The sequence below is a fragment of the Callorhinus ursinus genome, unplaced genomic scaffold (assembly GCF_003265705.2).
Source record: "Callorhinus ursinus isolate GAN/ISIS: 27379988/994484 unplaced genomic scaffold, GSC_fseal_2.0 scaffold4, whole genome shotgun sequence".
Taxonomy (NCBI): domain Eukaryota; kingdom Metazoa; phylum Chordata; class Mammalia; order Carnivora; family Otariidae; genus Callorhinus; species Callorhinus ursinus.
The window spans coordinates 17,605,673-17,618,604 of NW_027397066.1; positions in this window are offsets into that span (position 1 = coordinate 17,605,673).

Here is a 12,932-nt window from a genome sequence, read left to right on the forward strand (position 1 = left end):
GGGTAAAGAAGAGGTGGTATATATATGCAACGGAATATTACTCAGCCATCAGAAAGAATGAAATCCTGCCACTTGCAACGACATGGATGGGGCTGGAGAGTATTATGCTAAGTAAATAAGACAGTCAGAGATAGACAAATACCATATGATTCACTCATATGTGGAATTTAAGAAACAAAACAAACAAACATGGGTGGGGATGAAAAGGAAAACCAAGAAGCAAACTTTTTTTTAAAGATTCCACTTGTCTATTTGACAGAGAAAGAGACAGGGAGAGAGCACAAGCAGGGGGAGGGGCAGAGGGAGAGGGAGAAGCAGACTCTCTGCCGAGCAGGGAGCACGACGTGGGCCCGATCCCAGGACCCCGGGATCATGACCTGACCCGAAGGCAGACACCCAACCAACGGAGCCACCCAGGTGCCCCACAGACTCTTAACTCTAGAGAACAAACTGATGGTCACCAGAGGGGAAGTGCACAGGGGGATGAGTGAAATATGTGATGGGGATTAAGGAGTGCGCTTGTTGTGATGGGCGCACCAGGTAATGTATGGAAGTATTGAATAACGTAATTCAACTATATTACATTGTAGGTTAACTCACTGAAATATAAATAAAAACTTGGAGAAAAAAGAAAGTGTGAACTTGGAAAGATTCTCTTTTTCTTATCAATTTTTTTTTAAAGAGCTCTGCCTGCTCTTGAGGCCTGCACATATAAAAGTGCTAAGCCCAGCACCACGGAACTATGTCCTGTGCGGATCACCACACAATGTAATAGTGTGAACTGCACTCAGTGTGAACTAACACCCAGTGTAGAATTGTGAACTGCCTGCCGTGTGAGCTAATATCCAGTAGGGTAATGTGAAGTACATACAGAACTAATACACAACAGAGCAGTGCAAACTGCAAAACAGCGTGAAGTGATTCAGTATAGTAGCGTGAACTAGCACACGGTATTTTATAGTATAGTGTGAACTCTAGTTCACGCAGTGTAGTAGCATGAACTAGCACACGGTATATTATAGTATAGTGTGAACTAGCACACAGTATATTTGACCCTTGAGCAACATGGGGAGGAGGGGCACCAACACCCTGCTCAATCAAAAATCCACGTGTAACATCTGACTCCCCCAAAACTTAACCATTAATAGACTACTGTTGATCAGAATCCTTACTGATAACAGAGTCAATTCACACATATTTTGTATATGTACTATATACTGTATTGATACAATACACTAAACTAGGGAAAATATTATTAAGAGAATCATAGGAAAAAATACATCTACTTAAAAAAAACACATTTACCAAAAAAAAAATACATTCATTTTATTGTATTTCACAAAAAAAAAAATCCACATAGAAGTGGACCCATGCAGTTCAAACCCATGTTATTCAAGGGCCAACTATCCAGGAGTGTAAACTGTTAGTGTGCACTAATACACAGAGTAGTGATATGAACGGATAAACCATGTAGACAATTACACAGTGTAATTGTGTATATGCTACAGTGGGAACCACCATACCTAGTAGTAATAGCAACCATCACACACACAGTAATTTCTCAGTACCATGGTGTTAATAGCACACAGTATCTTTCTATGCAGGTCACACAATCTTTGAAAATATTCCATAAATCTAGAAGGACTCCAAAATAACAGTTGATACTCAAGAAAGCTTTCACTAAGTTGTACTGTCCTGATAGTTTTCAAACGTCTTCCTCTTCCAGCAGCCTATTACAATCATATTTCCAACTAAAGATTCCAAAATAATTATTGTAGTTGCACTGGAAATTTGATTCGGAGCATTCTTATTAACAGCAAAATGAAGCAACTCAAATAGTGACACTAATTCTGTGGAATATAGAATGGATAAAAGGAGTGTGCTAGGCTGAGGACATCTCCAACAAGCACATCAACGAACAATACATACAGCATGATTCTGGTTCCTAAAAGAAACAAACCCGGGAAAAATAAAACAAGATGAAATCAGAGAGGGACACAAATCATAAGAGGCTCTTAATCACAGGAAACAAACTGAGGGTTGCTGGAGGGGAGAGGGGTGGGGGGATGGGGTAACTGGGTGATGGACATGAAGGAGGGCATGTGATGTCATGAGCACTGGGTGATGGATATGAAGGAGGGCATGTGATGTCATGAGCACTGGGTGATGGACATGAAGGAGGGCATGTGATGTCATGAGCACTGGGTGTTATATAAGACTGATGAATCACTGACCTCTACCTCTGAAACTAATCATATACTATATGTTAATTTACTGAATTTAAATTTAAAAAAAAGAAACCAAAAAAATTGTGAGACAATCAATTACAGAATTCTTAGTATTAGAAAGAACAAAACTTCCTAGTTCCTTAGCATGGGCATAAGCTTTTCCCAGAAAAAATCATCTTAAGTGAGACTTTATTAATGGGACACCAAGTGCTATGGAAGGCAAGGTTCTCAGAGGCAAAAGCGATGAGAAGTTTCAAAGGGTCTTTGAAGTGACTTTCTATAGACATTGAAGGTAAAGCTGCACAAGAATTTAAGGAAAGCAATTCCCAAAAGGCTAAATGAGCTAATGCTACGTGCATAACATTCTGGTGGCACAGCTGGATGATGATAGAATGCAGACTGCCTGGAAGGGAGACAGAATGCATATTCCATACCCCATGCCCTACAAGTAGTTCGCCCTCCTTCAGGAGGGTTTCTGTTTGGGGCTGAGAAGCCGAGATCTCAAAGTTGGCTCCCCTCTGACCTAGAAAACAAAGATTCTGAGTAGCTGATTGCAGACATCTCACTCGAGATAATACACAGTGATTAAATGAATAGACCAGGTTAGAGGATTGTATTTAAGAAGGAAACACTTCTTGAGTTTCATACTAATTGATAAGACAATGGACAAGTTACTTAGTCTCTTTCAATGGGGACAACAGTAATTGCCTTGCAGGGCTGTTACAAGCCCCTAGAAATTCACCTGGCCAATAATGATAACCAATAATAATAACACTAACAGATAACAACAACAATAATAGTAACAACAGCTATCATTTAGAGTCCTTCTATTACGCACACACGTACATACTAAGCCCTGTAGATATATCTTCCTTAACCCTTGTAATAACCTAATATTCTCAAAATTTTCTCATTTCTTCAGAAGAGGAAACAGACCCAGAAAGTTAAAACAACTTACTGAGGGCACAAGGCTGGTACTTGTCATGGCCAAGTCTGAATTCAAATGTCAGCTCCAACACCGACTAGCTATGTGACCTTGGGTAGGTTACTTAAATTGCATGTGCCTCAGTTTCTACATCTGTGAAATAGGATAATAACAATCCTTCCTTCATGGGGTGGTTGTAGGATTACATGAACTAGGAGACATAACATGTTTAACACACAGTAAATCCTCAATGAATGACAGGTTTTCATGTTATATAAACATTATATGGGAAAGAGTTAAGGCTAGCACTTAATAAAAGGGAGGCAAGCACTTAACCAGAATTTTCACTTGGATCAAAGGCTACGTGAGCTTTTGCTGGGAAGCAAATTGCAGTAAAACTAGACTTTTCCTCAGGAAGCAATATCAAAAAAAAAAAAAAAAAAGAAGAAGAAGAAGAAAGAAAGCAGCAATATACCTGATGGAACATATGAACAGCATTTAATGCGGTCTCCAGTGTTTTATGAATCATAATCGCCATTACCAAGGTAACTTTTAGGGCCCTAATTGAATATAACAGCATTCATCAAGGCACATTAGGCCATAGAAGGAGGTATGATACCAAGGACCTTCCATTTGCAAGCTTAATGTAAGTGATGAAGGTCCCATTTCTCTCTAAATATTATAAGAATGTTCTTGTACCATTTCCATTATTTCTGCCATATGTGCATGTAACATGTTTTAATGTTATAAATTTTCTCCAAGTTGAATCACTTTTTACTAATTCAGGTTCTACTGAACTACTAAAAAGGAGTACCATCCATAATGAATATCTGTCTCTGTGGACCATGACCTTAAGAAAATCAAGATGATACTAAAATAGAGAGTTTATGAAAAACCAAGCAGCAGGCTTATATTTTAAAGACACCGTTGAACATTGAGGCATTGAAATGGATTTGGATTCCAAGAATCCAAACACTGTTGGGAACCCTTCTATACTTTTCTTCAAGTGATCAGCTTTAACCACTACGGGGACAGAGAAACCATGACCTCCCAGAGCCAGGCATTTTAACTTTGTTCTCAGATTCACTATGAGATCGAAAGTGTGCCTCCTCAGTGTAACAGCCTTGATGTGTCTAACGCAGGGCAAATTTCTTGCTTCTTACAAAATCTAAGTTGTTATATACACTTCTTTCTGAAATGGGACAAAAGTCTATCAGTTATCAGGAAAATGTGAATTAAAACCACAACGCAAAATTACTATACACCCAACAGAATGGTTAAATTTTAAGAAAACGGACAATATCAAACATTGGTAAATACAGAAAACTCTATTGTCATAATCTCCATAGCAAGTAAGTACATACATATACCCTGTATAAAATATTTGGCAGTATCTATCAAGCTAAACCCATGTCTATCCTATGACCCAGCAATTCCATTCCTAGCTAAACACCCAACACAGTTGGGTTTCTACGCTCACAAAAATGAAAACAACCTAAGTATTCATCAATGGTAGATAATGCATGTAATGCACAATTAAATTGTGGTATATGCACACCGGGATAGTTACACAACAGTAAGAGTGATCAATCTACGAGCTCCCAGAGCAGACTAGATGCATCTCACAGATATAATATTGGGGGAGAATGACAACACAAATGAGTTTTTACTCTTTTATTCCACTTACCTAAATTTCACTTTTTCCACATGTATAATTCAATAACAAATTCTACAGACACAAAGAATATCTCTATTTCTGAGATTGCATATTTACCACCTCATTTCAGAAGGTTCTGACCCTAATGATTTTCTATACATATATTATTTCGTTTGCTCATATTTGACACACATTGAATCATAATTTAAGTGAATTTAAATAAGGTGTACTGGTTGAAATTTGTAAATAAAACAATTAAACCTTTCTCTAAGTTATATATATACTTTTTGATATTGGCATCTCCAGTCTTTCTTTGGACAGAATTCCACTGTTCTCAAATTTAAAATATGTTCTCCTACCAAAAAAAAAAAAAAATAGTGTTACCTGAAATATTTAAGTCTCTATTTTTAAAAACATAATGATTTAGTGCAGGGATGGCAAATATCATGTAACACACAGCCCACCACCCTCCACTGTAATGCTCACAGCCAACATGACAAACCAGCCACAAATTCTACTCCATTCTGTTGAGCTTGACCCCGCCTCTGTCTTCTAGTCAAACAGCACTTCAGGAAGGTATGAGGTAGAGAGCAAAGTTAATAGAATAAACGGGAATACCTTCATTTTCCATCCCCTGTTGGTTTGAACCAAACCCTTCTTTATGCTGCACATTCGCCCTCCTGTTTTGCTCTCCCGTCTGGAATCGTCCAGGCCGGTAGGGCAGGGAGAGCAATCAAAGCTGCCAGTGGGGCAGATGCACATTTTCTAGTTCAAGGTCCTTCCCAAGCAGCATCGCCAGAGTGGATCACGCGATCGAACATGGATGTGCCACTACATGATTTATTTCCTACACTGGCTTCCATCAGGGTCAACGGGAGAAGAGAAAGGTCAGCTACACATGGGGGCTTTCTCCAGAGCTGGGCACCACGAAGTCCCTTCATACCTAACCCAAATTCTTCCCCTTTCTCTGGTGGTGACCAAGCCCTTTTCAACTCCTCTCCAGACCTTCCCTGCAGAAAAACTAACAAGACCGCACGTGGACCTACCCCTCATTACTCCTCACTTCTCTTGTGGATGTCCTTTCTCATTATAAGATTATTATAGTCAGCTGATGTCTCTTAAAACCAGGGCCACAGGGGGGCTGTGGCCAAGCCCTTTGACTCACTTTAGTCAGTCTTTCTGTGCTCTCAGCTACTTTCCACTGCACGCTGAAAATATGCAAACTATTCCATAGTCGGCATGTTTTCTATTTCTCCCTTTACAAGGTCTAACCTGAACGTTTGCTACTAAACTTCGCAAATTTATCTCCCTGATGCTTTTTCCTCCTCTACATGTTAGCATGCCTCTGAGCAAGACCTCCCACTCACCACAAAGAGCTGGCACAGGCAGACGCTGCTGGCCCCTTACCCCAGCTTACTCCCCACATTCAAAAGCCCTTCACCTCGTGACCCCCTCACTTCCTGCGCTTAGCCTCTTCACTCTTGCCCACCTGTCTGGCTTCAGATTCACCGCTCAGATCATCCGATCTGATTTTGCTCCTGTGGTCCCAATCATGTTGCTCTTCTGAGACACCAGCGTGCGTCTGCCCACAGGACTGTGCCGAGGGGTGGTTGGTCGGCATAATAATCGCAGAAGGAATAATAGAGAAAAAGAAATGCTGCATGCATGAGGCAAAGACGCCTGGGTTTTTAAGAAAGAGATGACTGAGCTCTCCAGCCCCTCTTGGCCTTCCAAAGCCCTAAAAGACCTTATCACCTACTGGTTTCCTCCTGGCTCACTCAGCTCCACTACAAGAGGCTCATCACAGCTTCCAGAACACGTCAGCCCCTCTGGGCTTTGGTACTTGCTCTTCCTTCTCCCTCGTGCATCTGCACGGCTTCCTCCTTCATGTCTTTATTCAAACATCCCCTTCTCAGGGAAGTGGTCTCTGATGATCCCATCTGAAATACATGATTCCACTCCCCCTGCTTCCCATCCCCCCTTCCTGCTTTCCCTAGTGTTTATCACTACTTGTAATGGTATATATTTTAGTAAGAGTTACCGATCTTGCTTATCCAACTGCCTCCCCTTTTGGAATGTAAGGCCCGTGAGCAGAAGAATTTTGCCCCCTTTCTTCACTGCTGTGAAGAGCAGCGCCTGACACATTAGGCACTCAACACATATTTGTTGTTGGAATAGATGACCTGATAATAAAATGTTGGAGCAGGAAGGAAGGAAAAACTATTATAATGGTTCCTGGTCATCTTGGGCTGCTATGACAAAATACCTTGGACTGGGTGGAGGCTTCAATAGCAGACCTTTATTTCTCACAGCTCTGGATGCCTGGCAAATTCAAGTTCAAGGTGCTAGCAGATTCTGTTCCCCTGAGGGTCTACTTCCTGGCTAGTCAGAGGCTGTCCACTTGCTGAGGCTCACATTGCCTTTCCTCTGTGAGTATAAGTGAAGAGATCCCTCTCTTTTCTTCTTCTTATAGGGTAGAAACCCCATCATGGGGACCCCACCCTCATGACCTCATCAGAACCTAATTACATCCCAGTGGCCCCACCTCAAATACCTTTACACGGGGATGGGGGACGAAAGGGGGGCAGGAGGCAGTGCGGGGGCGGGTGTGGTTAGGGCTTCAACATAGGAATGAGGGAGAGGGGATGCAAACATTCAGTCAGTAACAGAATATAAGCCTGACAGCAGGGATTTTGGTCTCTTTTTGTTCACTGATGGAGTCCCCACATCTAGAACAGTGCCTGGCATATACTAATCACTCAGAAAATATTAAATAAGAACAGGAGAAATTGTAATGTAACCACTGGGCTAAAAATACACTGGCCACCACCAAATCATAGAAGTGACAGTATATGGGATCAGATTTTTATTCTCCAAACATCATAGGGAGTTTATCAAGACTATCAGTTAGGATGCTGGCTTTTATGCTGCTAACAGAGACCCAAGTAAACTGCAGTTTAAGGCAGAGGGCCAAACATCATGAAGTAGATAGAGGTGTGTTTCTCTCTTGCATAATAATCCAAACTGGTATAGCAGTTCCATTCTGCTAAGTCCTCAGAGATCAGGACATTTGCTATTTTGTTGCTCTCTCATCTTTAAGGTGCCACTGGGCCTCTGGCCCAAGGTGGCTTCCTTTCCTTGCCTCCAACACGGAGAAGGGGAGGGGGAAAGGGACGGAGCTGCTGCTTCCATTTCAGGGCACCCCTGCAAATTATACCCAGTTACACCCATCGAGGGCACACCTAGAAGCTTTGCTCATATCCCATTGACTAGAAATGAATCATATAGTCGCATCTAGCTATAACTTAGAACGGAAAATGTAGTCTCTCTTTTGAGCTGTAAACCTGGGCTTTTATTATGATAGAAGAGGTGAGTAGATCTGGGGGAGAACGAACAGTCTATGCCACAGCATGCAGTTTAAAATGACCATGTAGAATTAAGATATACTTCGTATAATTAGTTATTAAACCTGGATTACGCATAGAGTTTCACTGCACTATTTTCTCTACCAATGTTTATGTTTGGAAATTTCATAGGAGTTCTAAAAATTAATTGCATCAGCATATATTATGGGATTTTGTTGGAGTCTGAGTTAAGAAGGAGGATTTTTCAAGGTTCAGTAAGAAAACAGTAAGCAAACAGAGGCTTAGAAGTGCCTGCACATGGGGCACCTGGGTGGCTCAGTTGGTTAAGCATCAGCCTTCGGCTCAGGTCATGATCCCAGGCTCCTGCGATCGAGCCCCGCTTCAGGCTCCCTGCTCAGGGGAAGCCTGCTTCTCCCTCTCCCTGTCCCCCCGCTTGTGTTCTCTCTCTCTCAAATAAAGAAATAAAATCTTAAAAAAAAAAAGAAAAAGTGCTTGCTTGTAGGGGCTTTCCCTCTCTTGCTGGACTTGGAGACACGGGGATGAACCTGAGCTAGGCTCCCGAAGGGTGAAAGGCCATACAGTTAACCTTAAGAATAAAACCGTCAGTTATTTTACCAACAAAAAAAGGGGTTTATTCAGGAATAGTGGAGAATTGCGATTCAAGATAAGCAAACTATGGCAAAACTATAGGCAAGTTTGACACACACACACACACACACACACACACACACACACACACACAAAAGAGAGAGGAAAAGTATTTTATGGAGAAGAAAGAGGAAATTGGGAAAGGTGTTTAAACAAAAGTCCATTGGAGAAAAGCGAGAGTTTAAAATGACAAGGGTTTCTCCTTGGCTGAGTTGCAGGGGTAGTCGATTTCTTGTAAGAGACGCAATATGCTCCTTTTCCCTGTTGGGACCTGTGATTGACAGTTCTTCCTTCAGTTGACACCAAGTGGTATGGCTTCCCTTGTCACCTCCCAACTCCACTTTAGTGAGGTTTCCCTCTATTAATTTTCACAATATGGAGGAGAATGGAGGTACCTCACTGACAGCTTGTCACCCACCAGATGTGTGAGTGAGGCCATTCTAGATCACCCAGCTGAATCCACAATACTAGCCAATCAGAGACCCATGACAGACACCATCAGAGAGAAGCTGAACTAGCGTCGATGTCACCTGAGGATAGAAAGTGGTTAGGTTAGATGGGGCTTTGCAAGATTCCTGAGGAATCGGACAACCTATGTGGTACTGACTAAGCGTCAGCTGAGGCAGCCGCCAACAAAAAGCAGAAACAAACCAAAAACTGATCTCGTAATTCTTTGAGATTCCTCAATCCCTCTGTTACTCTGGTGGCTCCCCGGAGGACCCAAGTACCCGGAGTGAGGATTCTCTTTCTAAAAGATAGTTTTTGATTCAGGCTCCTGCGAGCAATGCCCATCCCGTCCCGGTTGTGCTCCAGGGGCCTGCCAGGGGCCACCACACAAGCCTGCTATTCCCGTTGGTGCTGCTCCAACCTCCAGAAAAGGAAAGTGGCTGCTTCCAGTCATTGTCTTTAAAGACCATCGTATACAACTTAATACATCTGGAATTTCATTTTGCAATTATCCCTCTGCTCTTGGCAGGTTTTAAACTCATTCCTAACCTGAGGTCTAAAAAGGGTACCTGCCCTCATGCAAATGAGATGTTTGCATGTAGGATCCTATAGGGAGCATCACTTCTCAGAGAACAACTCATTAGCTCTGAGGGCTAATGCAAATTCTCCCACTCAGAAGCTTTGAAACCTTAGCAACTTGAGGAAACTGAGGCCCATTTCCTTCGTGTATGCAGTGAGGATAGTAATAAGGCCTCTAAAAGCAGCCCTCAAAACATAAGTGAGAGTGAACTTTAATGATACGCATAAGGTTTTTTTCAAGTTCTTATTTCTCCTTAAGCTTAATGTTTGTAGGGATTGAGGGACAATTTTCCTTAAGTTCTAGAAAATTCTTCCTGGCCTCAACATGCTGGTGATAAAATGAGGGCTGCCTTCAGAGTTTCACACTGTGTTCTTCTGACTCTGCATCCACCCATGATTATAAGACCTCCAGTTCCCCTTATTGAATATTGTATTCTTATAAACTCTTAGGGGTTCTCAGAGGTTTTTCCCTGGGTGCTTACCATTTTAGTCCTTTCAGATATAAGGTGGCTTTTGCCATGGTTATTACTCTCTAATAATCTGCAAGGACTCAGGCTCACAAAGCCATCGCCACAATTAGGGACACCTGTCTAGGAAAACTACAATGGCTCAAAACAAACATGGAAGATGTTGCTGATCTGCAGTTTCTGCTCCTGCCCTTTGGTCCTGCTTCCACATTCTTATCATCAGTCCAGCATTTCTTCTGTTTGGAAATCAGTCCCAATTTTTTTTCCTCTTCACCTAATAAATACATTATTGTCTCAAGATATCCATCTTAGCTGAGAGCGCTGTCAGCTGTCATCCCCATAGTGAAGGGCAGATAGCCTCTCACCACCTTCATGCTACACTCAGCTCTGTGGGTCTTGGTGCCAGGCCTCTGGTGCTCCCACTTCTTAGTGAGGATTTGATGTGCTTACCCTTCTGACTCCTTCGTAGCCCTCATGTAGGACTCACACATGAGTCCATGACACCGGGCTGAGAGATAACTTAAGAGAAAGACATTGTACCCCAAATCTCCTTCCTCTCTGATTCTGAGGCTTTGTTCTTGAATCAAGCTAGTATTTCTCACTTCTTCCTTCCCTTATCAAAATTCCGCATAGGGATGTGCTTCTGCCCATCATGCCAATGGACTCACCCCGGCGCTCCCTGTGCCCAGACGCTTATGATTCTAGGAAGGACACAGCCCTGCCCGAGTCTAAAGCAACCACCACACTTTTTTGAGGGGCGGGGCTCCGACTCACTGGTCTCACTTCCATTACATGAAAGATGAAATTCCATGGATTTGTGAACGAGTTAAACCATTTAGGTTAGTCGAGTTTGTCATTTGCCAATACCTATGGATTACTACTGGGTAAGGAGTGAACACAACTGGGATTTGGTACAGGTACCAGGTAAACTCTGAACTTGACAAATGTCCGCATGTAATCATCTTTCATGGAAGAGAAAATAAGAATATTGTGATTAGCTGTATGCTCTCCTTTCTCATAATATTTCTTGCTTCTTTTCTTCTTGATTCTCTGTCTTATTTCTGGATCTTAATAGACTCAAAATAGACTGTTTACTGCTTAAAATTTCTTTGTTTTATGCCTTGAGCTATACCAAAGAAAAAAAAAACATTACCAGTCAATCAAATATACCAAGTCTTTGCTATAAAAAGGAGAGAAAAATATTCAGGCTGTTCCAGGCATAAAACTATTCCAATTTTTAATCCTACTTTACAGAAATTGGAGATTTGGCTCTAAATTTAGCTGGATCTGACATGCTTCACCTAGACTCACTTACCATTAACAATGAGAAAGAACTTTAAAACTCCCCAATTCCTGTCAGTTCCTGTTATTAATAAAAAAGCATTTCCTTAATCCTTCACCCAAGAGCAGTTTCATTATAGTTTCAAAGTTTGTGGGGAGAATTCTGCTCAAAATGTTATCATTTTTAAAGAAAATTTGATTTTAAAAGAAATGGAAATTAAGCAGTTTGATAATACTGTGCTTATGAACTATTCACTTTTTTAAAAGAAAATTCAAAGGGACAGTATGTTCATCTCATGAATGTGTCCTAAAAATTGTAACTGTTTCTTTAAAGTCTTGTGGCATAGCATGTGGCCAGGAAGTCATCTTTATTAAATTTAAAAGCTTTTGACCTTGAGTCACCAGCCTTTCAATTTTCCTTTGGGGAAGGAAAGAGTTAATTTATATTCTTTCCATTTTTTTTTCATGAAGGAGAGACTCTAGGTTCTGAATCTCTGAGCTCAATGCCAAGGCTGCACAAAATAATGAGAACCGTATTACAGATCATTTCATCAACATCTCAGAGGGCTTCATACCTGGTTAAAATACCACTGTACCCTTCCTCTGTAGATAAGTATGTGGTTTGGTGTGAGAGCAAGAAATTAAATCTCTCTGCAAATGCCTTTTGCTATTTGTTTAACTCTGTCTTAATTTCTCGGCAATCCTTTCAGTACCACAAATTAAGAGGCTGGACCCTCAGGCACTTAGCCGTTCTGGCCATGCCACTCCAAGTACAGAGAGCTTCTTGGCACATTAGCTAAAGGAAGGCATGTCAGGGGCGCCTGGGTGGCTCAGTTGGTTAAGTGACTGCCTTCAGCTTGGGTCATGATCCCAGGGTCCTGGGATGGAGCCCTGCATTGAGCTCCCTGCTCAGTGGGGAGCCTGCTTCTCCCTCTCCCTCTGCTACTCCCCTGCTTGTGCTCTCCAGCTTTCTCTCTGTTAAATAAATGAATAAAATCTTAAAAAAAGAAAGAAAGAAAGAAAGAAAGAAAGAAAGAAAGAAAGAAAGAAAGAAAGAAAGAAAGGAAGAAGAAGAAAGAAAGAAAGGTATGGCAGAGCCCCCATGAGCAACTTAGGGGACTGTCTCCCATGAGCCCTCTTTTGACCAAGATTTGGTCCTCAGGCAGTATGTATTTCATTCATATCACTTTGATAAGTAAATCTTCATCCTTTGAGGGGAGGGACTGAGCACAGGAGATGGGGCAAATTCAATGTGAACCAAGGATTCAGGGTAGCCTGATGCAGGGTACTTTTAGTAATAGGACTACATTGGCAAGAGCTGGTTCCCAAGGAGAG